Genomic DNA, 24,722 nt, shown 5'->3' with positions numbered 1-24,722 from the left:
CAACAACCTTTAGAATTTGAAAGAGAGTATTCTAGTCAACAAGCTTTGTCTAAGTCTACAAATACTACAAACGTAGGTTTGCCTTTCCTTAATCCTTCTTCTAAGATAAGTCGTAGAGTCTTTATTGCATCACATGTTCCAACATTTCTACGAAATCCAAACTGATCTTCCCCGAGGTCGGCTTCTACCAGTTCTTCCATTCGCCTCTAAAGAATTCGTTTCAGTATTTTGCAGCTGTGACTTATTAAACTGATAGTTCCGTAATTTTCACATCAGTCAACACCTGCTTTCTTTGGGATTGGAATAATTATATCCTTCTTGAAGTCTGAGGGTATTTCGCCTCTCTCGTACATCTTGCTCACCAGATGGTCCTTAGTTTAGTTAAGTTTAAGTGGTTCTAAGTCTAGCGGACCGATGACCTCAGATGTTAAGTCTCATATTGCTTAGAGCCATTTCAACTACTTTTTGCATAAAAAACACTTTACGCTATAACTGTTTTCTGGATTGCATCTCAACCTAAGCCTTGAACCTTAGTTAGCTTAACCTACTATGACCTTCTGTCCTGGTTGAAAACACAATTTACATTTGCCTCTTACGTTATGTATTGCTGGTGCGGGGCCATTCCACAGGTGTCGAATTGTGGTCTGTTTTGAGTGAGATATCTCACGCCTTACGCAAAAATAAGTCGCACACATGAACACTGGAACCAATATTATGCTTATCGTAATACACTAAAAATAATTGTCTTTTTCTACGTTTCTCACTATATTGTATCACATTTGCTTCATTTGCCTGACGGAACTATGTCCTTTACATGAAGTTACTAATTCGTTTAGGGATTGTAGCAAAGTTGAATCAAAGGTATCGTTAATAAAGGTTAGGATTTGTTTAGGTAATATGTGTGATGGTTCCTTTGACCAATACAGCATTGGTCAGGAAACACGTTAACCATTGTTGTGCGCATGATGGTAGCTGGAAGGTGAAATTGTCTTCCTGCTATTTCACACCTAGTTCCATTAATTGAAATCCATTGCCCTACAGCTCTAGTTTCTTTACACCGGTTGGTCTGCCGTTTTTACAGCAAATGCTAATTACTATTTCAGGTGTAAATATGGCGTAAATTCAGTTTTTTCCAATTTTGTGGAATTTTGGCTGTGGAAATAAACATTTTTCTTGCGCTCCACTGCTTCCATTTTCGCTAAGAATAACTGCATTTCTCGTAACTGGTTGTTTGTTCGCTTATGACGAGAAACTTGCTGAAACGTTGCTGGAGAACGACACATTGACTCGGCTGTCAACCCGAGAAGATTCTATCATCGATATCCGCCGAGAAAGCCCGCATTCTGACTACGTATTTGTATTTGTAAAGAGATATGATTGTACTTGTATATCTTCTCACTTCTTAGGATGTCAACATTTCTTTCCAGAGAAGACGTTTTTATAAACGATGAAACAATTGTAAAGTGGTTTCAATGAAATTCCAGTTTGCAACTAAATGGCCGTTTAATATTTCTACAAGAAGATTGGAAGAATAATCTAACATCGTAAGCTCATATTTATTACCAGTTTGTGCTCTATTAATGGTCCTAAAACATCCAAACCTAACATAGAAACCGGATTGTCAGCTTCTGGTAGTTTCTGTAGCTGGATTTTCTGATGACTCCAATCTGCTCTTTAGGCCCACACGATGTAGTTTCTTACATATTATTCTACATCACTGTGACGCATTTTCCACCGATATCTTTCACCTAGGCGTCTATCAGTTGTTCTTTTTCCTCTCTGACCTGATAATTCATAGTCAGGTGCTTCTTTTATGTAATACTTCCGTCGTCAGCGCTGCTGGAACTACAACGTGAGGTCTGCATTTAGTTGATCTGCATAGCAAGCTTTCTTGCATTTCAAACTGAGGTTGTGTTCGTAACAACTGACATTGACTGTCAGTTGAATGTGCCTCCATCCAATCCTCCTGACTTCCGGCTACTGTTTGTAAAACTGCTTACTGCTTAACGCATCTGCATTTGTGTGTTTGACTCTCGGATTATGAATTACATGATAGTTGAACTCAACTTTAACGCCCATCTCGTTAATCAACTTGATGGATCTTCCAAACCTAATAAATTGTCAGGAGGCATATACCTTTGGATCTTCTGTCCCATCAAGATTCTAACTTAAAATGCAGCCCAAAGCATTGCTGGATGCATCACACACAAGTATGAAGTCATGTTCAAAGTGGGGGAATATTAATGCAGGATCTGATGTTACTATCTACTTGAGCTTGTAGAATGCTCTTGACACTGTGTTGTCCACTGAAAACTAAGACATTTCCATAGTAAGTCAATGGCTGTGCACTTTCAGCAAATGCCTTCTTGAACTTATGATCAGAGTAGCAGAATCCAATAAACGGCTGTAATTGTTTAGTAGTTTGTGTCATTGGAAAATCATCTATGGCAGAAGTAAATCCAGGATACATTCTCAGTCAGTCTTCACTGATAATATGCGCAATATAACTTACTTTGATCTGAGCAAAGTGGCATTTCCCCACAGCAAGTGCAGTGTTCTGCCCTCAATCTACTGAGTGATTCATCTATTTGTGTAAGATGATTTTGAATAGTTATCAAAAAGACGATTGTGTCATCACGGTATACATACAGATTCTTGGTTTTAATCCAAGAAGTACCCAACATAATAAGTGGCTGAATGCAGCCAGAGCATTTTTCAATCCAAATAGCATTCTTCAATACTAGAAATGAGCTGAAGGTGTTGTAAAGTCTGTCATGGGTCTATCTTCAGGAAACCTCCCACTTGGTGATAATCACTTCTAAGATCAATCGTTGAAAAATATTTACAACTTCCTAGGTTGTTTAATGTATCCGTGCTGTTCCAGATAGGTCATGCATCCGTTATGGTTTCTACGTTCAAAACGGCAGTCACAACAAAACCGGTATTTTCGAGTACCATCTACTGACCTTTTGTAAAATAACGATATTTACTGACCACAGGCTATCACTATCCTCGATAATACCCTCAAGCAATTGTTGATGTATAAATTCAACGTGGAGCTGTACGTCTTTTGCTATTCTGTATTGTTTCCTATAGACCGGTGAATTATCGCCTGTTGGTATATGGTGTTGCGTAATGGGAGTTGGTGGTAGTGGACTATCTGCATTGAATAAATCTCAATATCCTAACAACAATGTTTCCATTGGTTCCAGTTTACTGTCTGCTGATGAAACTTGTTATGTAGTACAGATGCGGTGACAGTTTGATCCTTCACCATACATAATCACTGCTGTGGCATATCGGCATCTACAGACACTGAAGTTAACTTCCCTGTACCAGTAGGTACTTTGACATGCGTAATAACCTTTAGTGTACATGTATTTAATTCCGTTAGTGACACCTTAGCAGTCAGTGTACCATGCGACATTGAAACATTTACAGCTTTTGGACGCATCGGAAACAACTTCTAACCAAGTTAAACCATGCGCTGTGAAATATTAATTTTCACACGATGCCTATCCAGGAAGTCTAGTCCGAGAATCGCGGAACATTCTTGTCACACAGTTGGCAATACATTCATATGCTCACGAAACTGCATAGTTCCAAGTCTTAAAACGAGCTGTGTTGTCCCGAACGAAACCAAATCATTATTTCCAACTACGCGTTATTTATACCTTGGAGATCCTAGTCTTTTCCTACTCACGAGGTCTAGATTAATCACAGATGCTTATGCACTGGTATTGATTAAAAATTTATATTCTTCACCATTTACAAAGCCCATCGAACTACAGTCCGTCTCTGCACTAGGGCCTGCAGTACTATGACTAACTGGTAGTGTTTTGTTTTGCGTTTTCGGTTGCTTGTTTCTGTTATCCTGCTCCCAAACTCGTTTGCCCTGTGGCCAAAACGTCAGCATTTGTAACGTTGTGGTCGACTGCAGAGCACCTTTCTCCGTACAAGGATAACAATGTTTTTCAGGAACTAGTACTCACTATTCTCGTGTAGCAGTATCTATTTTCTTCCAATGCGTGGCAACAAGGTGTTCTGTAGCCAAATCCTCTAGATTCTCCTTGTGCGCTCTTCACAAAAACTCCGCAGGAAATCCTTGCAATAACACATCGAAAGCTTTCTTTCCCGCCTCCCTGAATATGATATTTGAGCATTTACGTTATGTATTCCGCCTGTAAACGTCTTCATAGTTTTATTTGCCTGCTTACGGTACCTTTGACACAAACATTTCGCTGGTTGTTCAAATGTATTTGCCTTGCACAGCGTTTCGTAATACATCACATATGTCTTGGCTTCACCCATAAGGCGTAAATTGGCCATTCACAGAGTAATTTGTTCGACCAATCACCCATTCCGGCTGCAGCCAATACATCATTAATGAATACCGTTACGTCCTCTGTTGTTCTGCTCGAGCAGGGTATGATTAGGTTGGCTACTGAAGAATCTACTGAAATATGGGGCATTGCTACTGACGACTTCAGTTTACTCCAACACGACTGTGACTCCTGCGCAGCCCGGAAGGAGTCTAATTGAACCATCAACACTTGTTAAGCATTTTCCTCTAGCAATTAAGATACTTGCTCCGTCAGAGAGGTTACACTCTCACTAGTAATAGCTGACCTTGTGCCTTTAATTCTTGTGCAATTTATCACTGACTTAATTTATTCTGAAATTAGGTGTTTCAAACAGAGCCACATAAACGATACAAGAAAAATAGAACTTATAATATACGAAACTATAGTCAACTACTTCTTTTACTTCATCATCGTCCATCGACACTCAGTACACTCGAGTAATAAATGACCGTTCTGCCAACAAGCAATACAGGTTACTGGTAAGAATTCGGTATATGGTTTACTATGACACGCTAATTACAATTGTACACTTCAATGATATCAAATATCTCTCTTTACAGTTCTCTCTAAATTATGATACATCAAATGGTTCCGTAAGTTTAACAAAAGGTACTTGAACATAACATGCCTATCAGTACGCCGAAATTCTGAAAATTACAAGCAAGTTAAAAGAAAATTGAATTTTGTGCATACCGCATTGCGGTTACCGTCGAAAAGCGTGACCGTCGTAGATGCAGACCACTGCCGCCGAATTCCAGGTGTTGCAGTCGAACACTTCCGATACCAAATCCTCTGATGGCGTCGTCGGAACGCAAACTACTTGCACTAATTGAGAGACGGCGGGTGGAGACAGCCCTGCGTGAAGCCATGATAGCTGTTGAGAATCTATGAAGCGCTAACGACTCCAGTAATAAGTTATTAGCGTTCAGTTATTTATTTACAATGTTTACAAGTCATCTTGTCTCTGCAGCGGCCTGCGTGTTGCTACTTCAGCAGCGCGTTCAGTTCCAACTGACGTCCGTCGAGTCAGCTCAGCCTTTGCACGACCAGGAGGTGATGTTAGCGACCCTGGCACGCAGTGGCTACGGACTCGATGATTCTTGCGCCGGCTGCTTAGTGTACTCGATCCTACTCCGAATTCTACAGTGAGTCTTGATGACCCTAATCAGGACTAGAGTATTTAAAGGGAGCTAGCGTGAGGATATGACGCAAAGCTTGGTTTGTAGTGACTGAATATCTCATCTTTATGCTATATCCACTTAACAGGCTGTTAACTGCCGTGTCGGTTCCCCTCTAAATGCTCTTATGAAATAGATACAGTATCTTGCAACAAGTGTTACGAGCTAACGAATATGTTGGCTCGCTTCCTTTGGTTTTTGCCCAATTCTCTGCTCTCTACTTACTCGGCAGACAGTGTTATCGATCTCACCCATTTGCGTCATAATGGCTCACTTACAGCTTTTGCCTCAGTCGCTGGCGTAACTTGAATTTCTACTGAGGCAATACGCATGGATTTTAATAAAAATTTCCTCATTTTTATCTTTTGCTATTCTGAGGAGTTGCACCACGGTTAGAATCTCTGCTTAGCAATCAAAACGTCCTCCGTCTCGTGTTCGAAACTCACCACAGCTTTTTTATTGATTATAATCAGCATTACCTTCCGGCATAAGTAGTCACCCTCATCCTGCCAACGGTCTCGTCAAAGAGGGCAGCGGAGCGGACAGAGGTTCAGGGCATTATCTTGTCCTTGGGGTGGGAAATAACCCTAAAGGCCGAAGAACTATCGATGATCAACGGCATGAGGATACAGAAGGCAATGGGAACCACTGCATTAATGACATGTAACGGGTGTCCACAGGACATGTGGCCTGTAACTAAAAAGTGTGTTGATTTGGCAAAAGATTCGGGAATACTTACCCATACGGATCTCAGGCAGTGGACTGCGAAAGGGGAAGTGACCATGAGTAGAAGACAGAATAATCAACGAAAGGATAACGTTCTACGAGTCAGGGCGTGGAATGTCAGAAGCTTGAACGTGGTAGAGAAACTGGAAAATCTGAAAAGAAAATGCAAAGACACAATCTAGATATAGTAGGGGTCAGTGAAGTGAAATGTAAAGAACTCAAGGATTTATGATCGGATGGGTATAGGGTAATAACAACTGCTGCAGAATATGGTATAACGGGAATAGGACTCTTTATGAAAGTTACGAATAGGAATGTAGCGCAGAGAGTGTGCAACAGTGAACGGTTCAATGATAGGGTTGTTCCTGTCAGAATCGACATCAAACCAACACCGACAAGATAGTTCAGGTACCCATACCGATGTCGCAAGCTGAATATGAAGAGATAGAGAAGCTATATGGGGATATTGAAAGGGTAATACAGAACTTGCAGGAAGGTGAAAAGCTAATACCCATAGGGGACCGCAATGCAGTTGTAGAATGTGGAGTAGAAGAAAAGGTTACAGGAGAATATGGGCTTGGAACAAGGAATCGAAGAGGAGAAAGACTAATTGAGCTGTGTAATAAATTTCAACAAGTAATAGCGAATACTCTCTTCAAGATCACAAGAGGAGTAATATAGTTCGAAAAGACCAGTCGATACGGGAAGATTTCAGTTGGATTACGTCATGTTCAGACAGAGATTCCGAAATTAGATACTGGATTGTAAGGCGTACCCAGGAGCAGATACAGACTCAGATCACAAAGTAGTAGTGATTAAGAATAAGCTGAAATTTAAGACATTGGTCAGGAAGAAGTGGGATACCGAAGTACTGCAAGCGCTGAGAAGTGTGAGAATTATCGCACAATCAGCACAAAAGCTCTGGCATCCAAATTTCTGAAAAAAATAATATACAGATAAAAGGGGAAAAAATTCAGAATGTTTTAGATGACGATCAGTTTGGCGTTAGGAAAGGTAAAGGCGTCAGAGATGCAATTCCGACGTTGCGGCAGATAATGGAAGCATGAGTAAAGAAAAATCGACACATAGGATTTATTGACTTGTAAAAAGCGTTCGACAAAGTAAATTGGTGCAAGATGTTCGAAATTCTGAGAAAAATATATGTAAGCTCTATGGAGAGACGGGTAAATTACAATACTTACAAGAGCCAAAAGGAATAATAAGACATGTTGACCAAAACCGAAGTGCTCGGATTAAGAAAGGTGTAAGACAAGGATGTAGCCTCTCGCCCTACTGTTCAATCTGTACATCGGAGAAGCGATGATGGTAATAAAAGAAAGGTTCAGGAGGGGAATTGAAATTCAAAGTGAAAGGATATCAAAGATACGATTCGCTGATGACATTGTTATGCTGAATGAAAGCGGAGAAGAACTACATGATCTGCTGAACGGAATCAACAGCCTAATGAGAACAGATTATGTATTGAGCGTAAAGCGAAGAAAAAACGACAGAAATGAGAAGTAGCAGAAATGAGAACAGCGAGAAACTTAACATTAGCATTAATGGTCACGAAGTAGATGAAGTTAAGGAATTCTGCTACCTAAGCAGCAAAATAACCGAAGACAGACGGAGCAAAGAGGACAGTAAAATCGGACTAGCACTGGCGAAAACGGCATTCCTAGCCAAGAAAAGTCTACTAGTTTCAAAGGCTTTAACTTGAGGAAGAAGTTTCTGAGACTGTATATTTGGAGCACAGCATTGTATGGTAGTGAAACATAACTTTGAGAAAACCGGAACAGAAGATAATCGAAGCATTTGAAAAGTAATCGGTCTGATAAGTTAACGAATGAGGAGACTCTACACAGAATCGAGAAAAGGAATACGTGGAAAACTCTGACAAGGAGAAGGGACAGGATGGTGGGACATCTATTGAGACAATAGGCCATGACTTCCATGGTACTAGAGAAAACTGTAGAGGAAGACAGAGAGCAGAATAGATCCAGCAAATAACTGAGGACGTAGGTTGCAAGTGTTACTCTGAGATGAAGAGGTTGGCACAGGAGAGGAATTCGTGGCGGGCCGCATCAAACCAGTCAGAAGACTGATGATACAAAAAAAGAAAAAGAAAAATAGTATTCTGTACTGTAGCAGTACACACACATCAGCCAAAACATTATGACCAACGCACACCGCGACGCTGGATGCCGCTTGGTGGCGTTGCTGTCAGGTGATGCAGTAACAAAAGTGTGTAAGGTGTGCAGACGCGGAAAAGGTATCACCCTAGCGACGATATGGGTTGGAAATGGGGAAATCCATTGAGATAAGAGACATTGTCAAAGGGCTGATTATTATTGAGCAGAGCCTATGAACGAGTATCTCGAATACGGCGAAACTGTTCGAATGTTCTCATTCTACTGCCATGAGCATCTACGCAAACAGCTAGAAGGACAGTGAAACTACCACTAGACGCTTAATGGTTCGACGTCCATGACTTCTCATAGGACCTGGGTACTGGAGCTTTTCTGTCCTGTAAAGTAGGATAGATAATGATCTGTGGCATCTCTACCGAAAGAGAAATGTGCTGTTGCAAGCACAAGTGTTTCGAAGCACACCGTTCGTGGTACATTGTTGACCATGTAGCTCCGCAGCAGACTACCCCTACGTGTTTACTTGCTGAGCCAACGGCGTCGTCAATTAATATTGCAGTGCGTACGGGACCATCGGTAATCGACTGTCGATCAATAGAAACGAGTTGGCTTTTTCGGTGAATCACATTTTTGCTACACTAGGTCGACGGTCGTCTCTAAAAATGCTGCCATCGAGGTGAACGGAGGCTCGAAACGTGCAGCGCGCCACGAAAGAAAGTTAGTGGGCGCCGCATAGTACTATGGGTGACATTCTCCTAGCCTGCGTGGGACCTATGGTATCGAAGATACGCTGACAGCTGTGAACCACCTACATCGCTTCAGGCTTGATATCTTTCCCGAAGACGATGTCATCTCTCAGCAGTATAATTGTTCATGTTTCGGAACCATAAATGTACTACAGTGGTTTGAGGAGCATTGTAGTGTACTTACGTTGATGTCTCGGCGAGAGAATTCGCTTGATATAAATCTTGTGGAACCCATCTGGGTCACTATTGTGCGTCATGACCACTCACGCAAATCAGTAGCCCGTTATTTAAGCGAATTACACGACGTTTGCGTAGACATCTAATGCCACACACCTCAACAAACCTACCAATAAACTGTCAGGTACTTGATACGAAGAATCAGTGAAGTATTTCGATCCAAATACGGGCAAACAGCTATGTGCAGGTGGTCATAAAATTTTTTCTCATCAGTGTGTATACATCTAACCCAACATTACATTTAAGAGTGCAAAATCGTTTTACATAGGCTCACCTGTAGTGTATAAAAGTGCCGCGGGTATGAGGCATGTTTACGCTCCTACGGAGCACGTTTACACATATAATAGAAAACAATAAATAGCAAATGTACCACACTACAATGTACCACACTACAACAATACTTAAAACATGTTTTTTGAAAGTAAGGAACATACAGTTTTACTTACATCAATTAACACGGCAAAATACAAAAATCTTACTGGCAGTAAGCAAATTTTTTTCGAACTTCCACTGCTTGACTTCTATGGCCTACACAGAAGTTTGAATGTTAATTAAACGACTATTCATCACCACTGACTTTGTTGCCTGGCCCACGTTCATTACTTTCTGATTGATTGAATGGTTTCAAGCAGTAAATATATAAGGCAATTTTTATCGTCTTCATCAGACCACTGCAGGCCGTAAGAGATAAGAAAAAAATGGGATGGCACATTCGTTGAGACGGGGCTGCTTGCTATCAGGATTAGTTCGTGAGAGAATATTGGAAGGAAGGCGGAGGAGAAGATAAATTAGATAAAGGGAAGTTGAAATTACGCGAACCCGAACAGGATTACAAAAGACAGGAAAGCATGGTGAATTACCATGCAAAAACCTACCTTTGGACAGGAAATAAATAATGACATTAGAAAATGGGCCTATCGACATATGTCCGTTCTCGATCTCACAGAATTAATGCTTTCTGCTTGAGATCCATTAGGTTCAAATACCATTTTTATCAATTTTTAGATTTTACTGTCCTTTGCCACCATTATTTCAGATTGCGTTTTCGACTGCTGCTGCCTTAAGGTTTTCATGGCTGAGATATCAGTTAGGCTGGCAATGCAAAATAGTGAGTAAACGTCCCTACAGAGCTGCATAAATGTGCCCCATCTCCAAGTTTTAATTAGTTTCGAAAATACTGTAGTAACATTCAGGGTTTCAAATTAGCGAAATGTACCTGGTAAAGCAGAACAATCTCATGGAAACGAACATATATTTACCTATTTTCAGTTGTAAAAGGTACGCAGCCTAGGAGCTTCGATATTCGAGCAACAACATTTATTTACCCTGCACAAAACACAAATGCGCTCTAAAGACAAAAAAATGACCCACCACGAAGGAATGACAGGTAGGGCACGGAAATCAGTAGATGTGATGTACGTGTACAGACAAACGAATGATTAAAATTTCAGAAAAATGGGGTGATTTATTCAAGAGAAAGAGCTACACAAACACAGAAAGTCAATAATGCGTTGGGCAGCCTACGGCTCTGATGGAACCAGTTATTCGGCTCGATGTAGTTCCAAATTCTGTCCAACCAGAGCGTTAAATCGCCAGAATCCCGACCTGGCTGGAGGGCCCTGCCCATAGTTCTCCAAACATTCTCAGTTGGGCAGTGATCCGGCGACCTTGCTGGACAAACTAAGGTTTCGTAAACCCAAAGACAAGCGGCAGAAACTCTCGCTTTTCCGGGCGGGCATTATCTTTCTGAAATATAAGCCCGGGATAGCTTGGCGTGTACGGTAACAAACTGGGGCACACAATAGCGTCGACGTACCTCTGTGCTCAAGCGTAAAATACAGAAATTCGAAAACAGTCAGTACCTCTCAAGATTGCTAATCGTTGAATGTCTAGCTCGAGTCTCGTTCGGTCATGGTTCTTTTCGTTTTCGTTCTTTCAGTTTGAGTACCTACACGTTTCAATATAAAATACATTACATATACGCTACTGAGTACTTATGTGTCATAGTTATGAAGAAGGCACGTCTTCTTACTTCTTAATACATATCGCACAAAAGAATCCAGTTCTCATTACTAAAATAAACTCTTAATCACTGATATTTTATAGACGATTGTTAACAAAGATCCTTTAAATTAAAGAAGCATATATCTAAATGTTTTTCTCTCACTATGTATTTTGTACTTCACGGAAATGATTGTAGATCCTGCACCCTTGTTCAAATTTCTGAATTAATTTTCAGTTGAATCCAAGTCTTCTACTTAGAGGGCGATCGTTCTACCGAAGTCCCGTGCTACCTTTCGAAATATCAATCTGATCTAAGGATACTAAGGACGCTAGGAAAACTTTATAGCCTATTTTTTCGAGAATATTAGAGAGTAGCTTCAAGCTGATTTGAGAAACTGATATATGAGTTATGGACTTCACATACGATGAACATACATACATAAAAAATACAAAAATCCGATGGCAGTGTGGTTTCCCTGTCATTTGGCCTCCAGTTTTCATACTGCACTCTAAGGCATAAAAATTGCGCACCACGAATGAATTATCCGAATGGGACAGAAATCAGTAGATGTGATCTACATGTACAGACAAACAATTGATCATAATTTCAGAAAAATGGCATGATTTATTCAAGATAAAAAGCGTCACAAATAAAGAAAGTCAATGTACTGTTGGTCCACGTGTGGCCCTTATGGAAACAGTTGTTTGGCTTGGCATTGATTGACAGAGTTGCTGGATGTTGTCCTGAGGGATATCGTTCCAAAGTCTGTCCAACTGGCGGGTTGGATAGTAAAAATCCCGAGCTGACTGGAGGAGTCTCCCCGTAATGCTTCAAACGTTCTATGTTGTGGAGAGATCCTGCGACCTTGCTTGCCAAGGTAGAGTTTGGGAAGCACAAAGAGAAGCTGTAGAAATACCCGCCATTTCCATTATGTTACTGAAAGCCGGCCGTTGTGGCCAAGCGGTTAAAGGCGCTTCAGTCTGGAACCGCGCGACCGCTACGGTCGCAGGTTCGAATCCTGCCTCGGGCGTGGATGTGTGTGATGTCCTTAGGTTAGTTAGGTTTAAGTAGTTCTATGTTCTAGGGGACTGATGACCACAGCTGTTAAGTCCCATAGTGCTCAGAGCCATTTGAACCATTTTTTTTTTTTTGTTACTGAAATGTAAGCCCAGTATGGCTTCCCACAAGTACAACTAAAGGCAAAGAATATAGTGAAGGGCATACATTGTGTCTTGTCGTATGGTTTAAATGTGTGTAACAGCTGCTGCAGTCGCTATCTGTAAACGTATCCCTTGGTCCCGGTGCACATTTGCCCTAAGGATCTGGAGGTTCTGCTACGCCTTCCGAACAGAATTCTGCTGTAAACGTTGAAAAGCCAACCGTAACCTTTCTGTGTCGGCTTCACTTGTTCTTGTCTGCATAAAGGCCGTGTACCACCAGCGTATCGGCGTTAGCGATGCTGTCTGCTTCCTACACGTATTTGGAAGTTCCATTGGATCTCCACGCCCAGTCTGATCTGCATAAAGAATTATACACACTAAGCATTTTCTTTTATCGTTGTCGTTATGCTTTACCCATGACAACCTGCAACACACACAAAAAACAAAACTTACTGAGTTTTTCTGCCACAAAAACCAAACGTGGTGTTAAAGTCTTAGTTTGGGCGCTGTAACACATTAAAGTTGCAGTGACGTCTATCTGTGTCACTTGGAAATGCAGTGCAGAATTCAAGAGACGTCTCTTGCGTTTACATACAATGTGTATACTGTTTTCTGAAATCACCTCGTGTATACCACTTTAGCAAGACATACTTACTTCATGATCGTATGTATCAGGGGCGTTCAATAAGTAATGCAACACTTTTTTCTGAAAGCAGATTGATTTTATTCAAGATTCCAGTGCATGATATTATCCCCCACTGTTTCGGCTATAAAACCCAGTTTTTCAACATAATCTCCATTCAATGCGATACCTTACTGGGAGGGTCCGCATGCGCGCATTGAACCACTCTACTGGTCGTCGTCAGAGCAACGTACTTCTATATTAATAACCTCTCCATCATCCAAATACTGCTTCCTACACAGTTCATCTTTCATTGGGCAAAACAGATGGAGGTCAGGAGGTGCGAAATCGGGGCTGTAGGCTGAATGCGGAGAAAACTGCATTGAAATGTGCGTAGACTTACGCAAGGCTTTGTGTTGTCACGGAGAAGGAGAGGTTCGCTTACATCACCTCGAATGAAAGTGTCCGCACGTTCCAACATTATAGGACTCAAAACTGTGTGTAGTCAGCTGTCACGCGGGAGATAGGATAGGTTTGCGCGACGTTGTTGATAATGACAGGCGCCTCGCCCAACGACGAGCCGTGCTCTTGTTCACTCTTAGCCCTCCACAGACATTCTGCAAGCACATGTGAATACATGCGATGCACTAGTTTTCCGCCGAAAGAAACTCAGTGACAGCTCTCTGCCTGGAACGCACATCCGTTATAGATGCCATTTGGAAAGTTACACATAGCGCCGCCACTTTTCAGAACTTATGAAACTGTAGGGGGTGAAGTGGGAATATTCCACGATGCCCACAAGAAATTCCTGATTTCTTCAACCGAAGCTGGCCGAGAAAGAAAATATATTGCATTAGTTATTGAATGCCCCTCGTATCTAAACTGACTACAAATTTTTTTAAAAATGCGAGAAAGAATTTTTTAAATTCTGTAAATTTTGAACAAAAATTACACATCATATTATGCACAGCTGTGTAGCGCTGAACCATCTTTCTTTCCATTACATGACGTTTACGAGCTCCAGCTGCAGCATGTGAGACCTTCACGTCTTGCTGGATCTTCATCCATCATGTACAGTTCTCTGAACGCAATACTTTTCGTATTGTTATCGATGTAAACGTAGATTACAACAGAAGAAATGACGAAAAGTTGGGAATTTAAGGAGATGGGATCTGCATAAACTGAAGGAATCAGAGGTTGCAGAGAGTTTCAGAGGGGGTATTAGCGAACGATTGACACTATTAGGAGGAATAAATACAGTAGAAGAAAGATGGGCCGCTTTGACATATGACATAGTGATGCCAGCAGAGGAGCAACTAGGTCAAAAGATAAGGGCTAGTAGAAATTCTTGGGTAACAAAGAGATAATGAATTTGATTGATGAAAGGAGATACTATGAAAATGCAGTAAATGAAACAGGCAAAAAGGAATAGAAACGTCTCAAGAATGAGATCGGCAGGAAGTCCAAAATGTCTAAGCGGGGATGGCTAGAGGACAAATGTAAGAATGTAGAGGCATATATCACTAGCGGTAAGATACATACTGCCTACAGGAAAATTAAAGTCTTTTGGAGAAAAGAGAACCACCTTTATGAATATTAAGAGCTCAGATGGAGAACCAGTTCTAAGCAAAGAAGGGAAAGCAGAAAGGTGGAAGAACTACATAGAGGGTCTATACAAGGGAGATCAACTTCAGGGCGATATTATGGAAATGGAAAATTGCGTAGATGAAATGGGAGATATGATACTACTTGAAGAATTAGACAAAGCACTGAAAGACCTAAATCGAAACAAGACCCGGTAGTAGACAACATTCCATTAGAAATACTGATAGCGTTGGGAGAACTAGCCCTGACAAAACTCCACCATCTGGTGAGCAAGATGTATGAGACAGGCGAAATACCCTCAGACTTCAAGAAGAATATAATAATTCCAATTCCAAAGAAAGCATATGTTGACAGGTTTGAGAATTACCGGACTATCAGTTTAACAAGCCACGGCTGCAAAATACTAACACGAACTCTTTAGAGACAAATGGACCGGTAGAAGCCGACCACGGTGTAACCTCCCCACCGTAATTTTAAAAGAAAGAAAATATAGCAATACTTAATAGAAATGGGGGCCAAGTGTAACCTCCCCACAAAAAAATTTTAAAAGAAAATAACGATACTAATTAGAAATGCTGATGGACATGGCTCTATGCGTAACCTGCCCACAATCAAATGTACTGACAATGGCAACAAATGTGAAATTCGCAATCTGACTCAATTATAAATCCTTCAAAAAATTAAAGTCCATTCAGTGACAAGAAAATTCAATTAAACCGAAATATCGGTTTTTGGCCCTGTATAAAAACAATCAGAATTAAAGTCTTACCTCAGAATAAATGGATGTCACATATCTGCTCTTGTTGTTGCGCACCACTTGGAGGAACTACATTGCAAATAATAATATTCTCCTTTTTTTTGTAATTCTAGTGAAATTTTTCTTCAAAAAGAAGTGGAATGAAATGGGAAGTGCAACGAGATCTTTAGTTCAAAAAAATTAAACTTTTGAGAAAATGCTTTTGAAATAAAAAATTATTATTGGGAGACTTGTTGGAGAATAATTACAATAAATAAAATTTTTCATTATCTAATGATTATATTAATTAACAGTATACCTTATTCCTCATCTTGACCATTGTTGCCGACCGCCTACATCACACAACCGCACTGGGCTGCTACTACTGACCGACCGCTCTGCATGACGACTACAGACTGAGTACTGCTCTCAACTAGACAGAGCTACAGACTCGCAACGACTGACTGACTGCTACTCTGCATAGCGACAACTAACTCGCAAAGACTACTACTGACTGAGAACCGCTCGCAACACTCGCGCGGTCAAGCGCATACTCTCTGGTCACAGATGCTACAATGCCTCGCCATCGCTGCTGCGTTACATACGTGTTTCATAACCCTCCACTCGGGGGGCAAAAATTTGGCAGCGATGGTGAGTCATTTGGACTTGCCAAGCGCGGCAAAATTTTTCTTTAATTAACAAAATCCTACAACTTACAGAATATTTAAATGTTGTGCACACGCACTAAGTACAAAATATATCAGACAAGGACAAAATGTGAATACTAAACATAGTAGCAAATCCGAAAAAAGTGTATACAAACTTTTTTGACAGATAAAGTGCACAGGCACTGAAAAAATTCTTTAGCATATGCAGAACAAATAAACAGACTGGCAAGAATAATTAGATGTAGTACATAAAGTAAATGTTGTGCACACGCACTAAGTACAAAATATATCAGACAAAGACAAAATGTGAGTACAAAACATAGTAGCAAATCAGAAAAGTATATACAAATTATTTGACATATAACAAAGTGCACAGGCACTGAAAAAATTCTTTAGCATATTCAGAACAAATAAACAGACTGGCAAAAAACATTATGTTGACAAGTGTACATGCACTGAAAAATGTCTTTAGCATTTTCACAACAAATAAACATAATGGCAAAAAAAATTCATGTCCAAAGTGCACATGCACTGAAAAATGTCTTTAGTATTTTCACAACAAATAAACATAATGGCAAACATCATGTCGACCAGTGACATAAGTGTACTCACACTGGAGTTTAGCGAATCGAAAAATGTATAACCTATGAACATAAATGATGTTACCAAAAAAAAAATTTTTTCTTTATGTGACAAGAATCAGGATAGGAAAGGGAAGGATTGCATCATGGTTGTAGCACTTTAGATTGCACACAGCTGCTCTGAAAGTCCATATCTTTCCACAGTAGTACAACACCAAGTGACACAACTTGAAGTTCTTTTCCCATCAGAATTTATCAGTGCAGCCAAGACACTGAACTGTCGTAGTAATGTTCCATGTTTTCATTTTGGCAGTACATTAGGTACACCAAACAGTGGGACCATAATAATGTCTTCATCGCTCATGGTGGTGGACAGCATGTTGTGTCAACACCACACTCTTACAAGGCACACCAACGTAGAATTAGTGCAAAACCAAATATAGTGCTCCATGATCACTGGGATAAACAGGACAAATGGACATTGCAGTAATTCAGGGTAGTCAGCTTATGAGGTGAAGGACATCAAGTCACATAATATTGACAATTACAGTCTTCATTGATAGTTCGTGGCATTCATAGCCCAGTTATTGAACATTTCTGTACCAAGTATGTAGTATTACAGAAAAATGTTCATTAATTGTTTTACATAGAATCAGTAGCCTTCTTTTCCTGGTTACAAAGCATTATGAAATAATCGCATTCTTTTCAGTTACAGAGTATAATCAAGAATCATTAACCTTCTCCTAATTACAGTTAATTAATCATTTGTCTTTAATTAATCATTTGTCTAATTACAGTTAATTAATCATTTGTATAATTACAGTTAATTAATCATTTGTCGTTAATTAATCATTTGTCTAATTACAGTTAATTAATTAATCATTTGTCATTTCAATATACTAAGAATTATTAGCCTTAATTAATTACAAAGCATTATTAAACAGTACCATAGTTAATTAATTATGTGTCATTCCAATCTATTAAGAATCATTAGTCTTTTCCTAATTACAAAGCATTATGAAACAGTCACATTCATTTCAAATTACAAAGTATGAACATTGAAAACAAGAGTTAATTAATGGCATAATTAATAACAATTTCGTTGATTGACATTAATTATTGGCACTCAGTGGCCATCAAGTATTGAATAGAATAAAACATAGTTCATCATTCAGTATTATTCAGATCGTTACAAAGTCATTATTAAAAATCAGTTAATTACAGTCAAATCATTAGTAATCACAGGCATTACAATAAACAGTGGCAGTTATTAGCTAGTGACAAAGCATTATTTTGAATATAGTCTCATTAAGAGGTCATTACTCGAGTGACATGCTATTCAGAGTTGATCAGTATTATTCAGAATTATCATAAACTAGTGACATTATGTGGGACTGGTAATACATTTTTTTTGATAGCAATGCATTGCGTTGGGATCGATAATTAATTGCTGAGGCATAATACTTTTTGCTTTTGACCTATTGCTGCAAATGAGGATAGGTAACGTCATTCGTCATGAGTCAGCTGTAGCAAGATTATGTAACAAGGCAGTACATGTGATCACATTTATAAATGATAAACACAAATGGGTAAAAAATATAAAAATGCAAGTACTAGAACAGGTATAATAAGTAACAGGTTTAGTAAGTGTCATGAAAAACTTCTCCTGGAAAAAATACAAAAACGGATTATTGACCTGAAAGAAGAAACGCACACTATGCTGAAAAGTAGTGAACTTCGAATTAACAAGTAGTGAAATGTGTATAAAATGTGTTCCATAGCTGTCCTTTCCAAAACTTTCCGTCATCCTACTATGCAATGTAACACCTGCTGTCAAAGCAAACTGCAACAAATACTTAAATAACTACGTAGCATAAATACATAACTTCAACATTATCCTCATCTGTAAAGAAAAAACTTCATTATCCATCACTTCATTATCCATATTATCATAACTTCATTATTATCACCACCTGTAAAGAAAAACTTCATTATTCATAATACCATATCCTTCATCATTATTCATCAGTATTCACTATCATCTGCAAAAAATCACTTCATTACTCATTACCTAACTATTCCTTATCTCTAGCATATTTCATCACTAAAACTAAGATGTGTAGTTCAGTCTGACAGCCTGCATCAATCACCTTGTATTCTGAAAGAAAAAATTAGTTAAGACTGCTATTCTGTGATGAGTATAGTATAGTCTTGTTAATGCTTGTTAATCCTGATCCCTTTACTCTTCCTCATAAAGTTATTGCATCTCCTTTCGTTTATTCCGTAGGTGAAATTCCCATTTATGTTAAATTTATTTCTTAGAATCATCATTCCTTTCTGAAATTGATGAACAAAGATTAATGTCTTGCATTTAAATCCTATACCCACTAAATAATGACTGGTTTATGGTGCCACAATTAACCATACAGCATAACATGACAGAAAACGTAATATGTCCAAGACATTGACAGTGTTCGGATGCGAAAAAATGTACACAGAATAATACAATGCAGTAGCAAAAAAAAATGTGAAACAGTCACGATGTTGAGATGTCATAAGGCAAAAAAAAAATGTCAAAGTCGACTGGTGTGTGTTATATCTTAACTATTTCATAGTGCATACAAACAAAACTGGAGTACAGTCATATACACAAAAAAATGGAAAATGTGCACGGTCTGATGTGTAACGACAAGAAAAGCGACCTGCTAACCTTACCTTGCCGGGCACTTGCCAAGAAAAAAATACGATAATCATCAATAATTAGTCAGGTGAATTAATTGCATTAGTAAATGGCATCATAGTGTGTTGAATCATACAGTGGTTTCACTCAATAAACGGTTTAATGTTTGAGATATGGTGATTGCCTTTCGATTTTCTGGTTCTCAAAGTTTCGACGTGTACAACATTGGGGTGAGGGATGCTGCGAATCCGATACGGACCTGCGTATAGAAGTTCAAATTTACTGCACTTACCTTTTAATTTGCTGGATAAATAGTGTGTACGTACTAATATCTTCTGTCCAACGTGAAAGTCGCGGCGTGTACAAACCTGTTTTTGCTGTCTTCTCCGGCGCTCTGCGGCACGTTTGATGTTGTTCAGCGCAATGTCAATTATTTCGTGGTGTCGTAGGCGACGATTTTTGGGGAATTCTATTAATTCTTTAATTTTGTTCGGTGGTTCAACGTTTTTCAGTATAACAGTCGGAGATAGCATAGTGGATTCATTTGGAATGGAATTAATTACATCTTGGAATGAGAGTATGTGTGTATCCCAATCAATATGTCTTTTGTGGCAGTATATTCTGCACAGCTTACCAATTTCCTTCATTAATCTTTCACAAGGGTTCGAAGAAGCGTGGTACTTGGATATATAGATCGGAGAAATGTTTCTAGCTCGTAACATGCGTGTCCATACACTACTACGAAATTGAGATCCATTATCAGAAATTACTTTCATTACATGCCCTACATGAAATAGAAAATGTTTTACAAATGCTTTCGAAACAGTTTTAGCAGTAGCTTTGCGTAACGGAGTGAAAGTAACAAATTTTGAAGTGAGCTAAACAGCGACAAAAATGTAGCAAAAACCTCTGTTAGTTCTCGGAATCGGACCAAAAATATCTACTGCGGCCATGTGTCTTAATTTCACAGGTATAATGGGATATAAAGGAGGAATATGTGAAGTGGTGTCTGATTTAGCTTTCTGGCAAATTTTACAAGACGCTAAAACTCGTCGTATACGTTTCTCCATGTTGGTAAAATAACAGTTCTGTCTCAGTATAAGAAAACATTTTCGTGCTCCGTAATGTGCGTAACTTAAATGAGTGTACCAAATTAGTTTGTTAACCAGTTCGTCAGGAATGCATAATAACCAAATGTTGCTGTCAGGATGAGAGCGGCGAAACAGAATGTCATTGCGTACAATGTAGTGGTTCCTAATCGTAACATTTTTCCTATCTTGCCAAAGGTGTTTAATTTCTTTCCACACATTGTCCTTATTTTGTTCTTGTGCTATGTCCTGTAATGACGATGAAATAAAATTTTCAAATGCAACTTGCTGAATGTACATGACACTGAAATTTGTTTTACAGAAGTTGGTTGCTACGTCTTGCTGATTGTTGCCGAGAGAACGCGATAGTGCGTCTGCTATAACATTTTGTGTGCCGGGAATGTGAACAATCGTAAAATTAAATTCTTGCAAATAAAGTTTCCATCTGCTTAATCTGTCGTGAGTAAATTTAGCCGAGAGTAAAAATTGTATTGCTCTGTGGTCTGTGTAAACGGTGGTGTGTCTGCCATAAAGAAAATGCCTAAATCTCGTGAAAGCCCATACAACACATAATGTTTCAAGTTCTGTAACAGAATAATTTCGCTCAGCAGGTGACAAAATGCGGCTTGCAAATGCGATATTTTTAATAACTGTTGAACCATCTTCTTCTATTTCCTGGAAAATATGTACGCCTAAAGCGGTGTTGGAACTGTCGGTAGCAATGGAAAAATTTCTAGTAAGATCGGGGTGCGATAACAGTGGAGCATTCAACAGAGCATGTTTCAGGTTCATGAATTCAGAGTGTGCTTGCTTATCCCAAGACCAAATACTGTTTTTACCTGTTAATTGACATAATCTGGGTGTGTCTAAAGCAGAGTGATGAATAAATTTACGAAAAAAATTAATTAAGCCCAAAAAACTGCGTAATTGCTTCTTCGTCGTAGGAACACTAATGTCACGTAGAGCCTGAAGTTTTTCTGGATCAGGCGCAATGCCTTCTGCTGAAATTACGTGTCCAAGAAATTTTATAGAAGTTTTGCCAAAGTGCGATTTACTAAGATTAACAGTAATTCCTTGTGCATGAAAAGTTTGTAACAGTTGTTCAAGAATCAGATTGTGTTCAGACCAGTTAGCTTCTGCGATAAGAATATCGTCTACGTACGTCGTGATTCTGTCCTTAAGTTCTGTCGGAAGTATTGTGTTCAAACCGCGAATAAAAGCTGCAGAAGAAATAGTTAAGCCGAACGGTAATTTGCAAAATTGATAACAGTCGCCAAAACAGAGAAATGCTGTGTATTTTCTACAATTCGGATGAAGTTGAATTTGCCAAAATCCCGATTTCAAATCTAATGTGGAATAAATAGCTGTACCATGAAATTTCTGTAAAAGTTCCTCTAGTGTCTGTGGTCGATCTGTTTCATTAATAATAATGTCATTAATGTGACGTGAATCAAGTACGAGGCGAAGTGAGCCATCTTTTTTCTTAACAATATGCAGCGGGTTTATGTACGGACTAACTGCTGGTTCAATAATTCCCTGATCAAGCATATCTTGCAGCTCTTTTTTAACCTGTTCTCTGTGAATATATGGAATGGGATAATGCTTTGCTTTAAATGTGTCGTGCGGTTTGACTTGAAATTCATACATAAAGCCGGACATAGTACCAGGAATGTTGTCGAAAACTGGAGCTTGCTGTAAAAGAATTTTGTGTAATTGCGTTCGTTCGTCGTCTGTACTTGCACTGCTCTCTTTAACCTTATCAGAAATCAATTGCATTACGTCGTAGTCAGCTTCGTCTGGAGTATTATAGTTGTGTACGTACGTATCCGTGAACAATGTGGAATTACAGTCTATGTTACGTGTTGCGGAAATGACCTCTGTGCGGTTAATTGTTTGTTCTTCCGTAGATAAAGAGTGCTGAAATTCTAAAGCAAGTTGTACATTTTCATCCTTTAACATTAAATAAGAATTCTGAAAATCAATAACTGCGTCGTGTTGTACCAGAAAATTCGTACCTAAAATAATGTCTGTTGTCAATAAAGGCACAATCCAAAAATTAGAGTGAAAAGTATGACCTCCAATACAAAATGATAAATGCGTCTGTAATTTAACGTCTACACCTTTACTCGATACTGCTCCTTTCACTTTTGTTTTGCCTAAAGGTAACGTCGGATAAGTATTCTCTTTGTTGCACTCGTTGAAAGTCTCCTCATTAATTACTGATATAGGTGATCCGGAATCGATTACTGCTGAAAATTTCGATGAACCAATTTTAATTTCGATAACAGGATGTGAAATGGTTTTCTGAATAACTGGTCTTTCCTGTAAAAGAGTGTCTCTGATGTCGTCAAAAGTAATTACATTTTCGTGAACAACATTTTGCGTGTCTAAGGTAGTGCTTGTGTTATTAGAAGATGCGTCCTGTGCAGTATTTAGTCAGATTCTATCTGACGTGTTATTATTATTAGGAGGATTCTGAGGCATTTCGACTATTTGAACTGTCCTATTACTTCTTCCAGGCGTGTTACGCTCTGGATGGTACCTACTGTCGGGTTCATTCATGAGAATATGTTCTTGCGTATGATTTTGCTGTTGGTATGACCGACTGTTGTTAGATGTTCGCTGAAAATTGTCCTCATTATTTTTACGTCTGTCGTAATAGTCATTCCTATACGGTGCATTACGATAGGAATTGAAATACTGTCTTCTTTGTACGTAGTTGTTTCCTTGCTGACGTACGTTACTATTTGTTGGACCAGGGACTATGCGTCCACGCGGCGAAACATTAAAGCCTGGTTGACCTTGTGTATTCCATTGTTGGTTAGGTATCCTAACCGGCTGGTTTTGATGTTGTTGTTGTGAAACACCTCTATTGTTACTAAAGTGTTGTTCCTGTTGCTGAAAATTTTGACGGTATTGATAATTAGAATTTTGCCTGTTATTAAATTTCTGGTAATTGTCGTTCCTAAAACGTCTGTTATCTTTCCGATTGGAATTACGTCCCTGATCATAATTGTAGTACTGTTGTTGACCTTGGTTGTTACTCAAAAAGTTTTTGTTTACAAAAGAATAATCAGATTGCTGTACTTCCAAGAGCTGTAAAAGATCTCTGAATGCTGAAATGTTTTCTTTTTGCTGGCCCGTTAGAAGTGACACTCGTAATGACCGTGGTAATTTAGAGATGCATAGTTGTATAAGTGCGGATTCACTGTACGGTTCACTTAGGTACTGGTTTTGTTGTACCATATGCTCAAAAAATTGCGTTACACTGGGAAAATTTGAGTTTTCATAGTTTGGCAAACTAATTAGTTGGTCTTTAATTCCGCGCTGTGTCGTCTTCGACCAGTACGCTGACAGAAAAGCATTCTGAAATTCCTCTACCGAGTAACACTGTCTCGCGATCGGTCTCATACGAGTTGCCGGTTCGCCTTCCAAAAAACTGCAAATAAATTCAAGTTTATGTGTTACAGGCCAAGTCGGTGGAAGAGCAAAACTAAACTGTTGAATCCAATCCAGTGGGTGAATCTGCGTTCTATCGTTTTTGAAAACCTTAAACTTTCTCACTGACAGAAAATGTTTGTAGTCGAAGTTATCATCTCTGCATGATGGAACAGGTTCAGGATCGTAAGAGTATCTATTGAACTGTGGTTGTTCGGAATCTAAGTCCCGTACTCTCTGCAGATTACCCAAATTATACGCGCTGCGTGAGTCTGACACATGTTCATAAAGTGGCGTCTGTTGCGGCATGTTATTAACTGAAATGTTTTTCATCTCTGTTACTTCTTGTTGTAAATTTGACAACTTCCTACGTAACGTGTTGTTAGACGAATCGATCTCAGTAATTGCCTGCTGTAAATTTTGAAATTCAGGTGTTTGGTTAAATGAAACCGGTGCAGTATCGTCTGATTTATTGTCATTAGTATTTTCGATAACTTCAATACGACTGGCCAATTCATCACATTTTTCAGTCAGTATTTTAACCTGATCATCGGTTTTAGAATCAGACGCATTAATCTGTTTTTGCAACCTGCGCGTAGTTTCGCTCAGTTTTTTAACATCAGCTTTGATGACATCGCAATCCTGTGTTAGATCTAGTTGTTCGAATCTATCTGTCATTGTTTGAATATTTACTGTGTGTGTATCTGTTTTTGCTTTAAGATCAGAAATTTCATCCCGTAA

This window comes from Schistocerca serialis, chromosome 4, assembly GCF_023864345.2.
Source record: "Schistocerca serialis cubense isolate TAMUIC-IGC-003099 chromosome 4, iqSchSeri2.2, whole genome shotgun sequence".
Taxonomy (NCBI): domain Eukaryota; kingdom Metazoa; phylum Arthropoda; class Insecta; order Orthoptera; family Acrididae; genus Schistocerca; species Schistocerca serialis.
The sequence above is the reverse complement of the archived record's forward strand: the minus strand, read 5'-3'. Positions refer to the sequence as shown.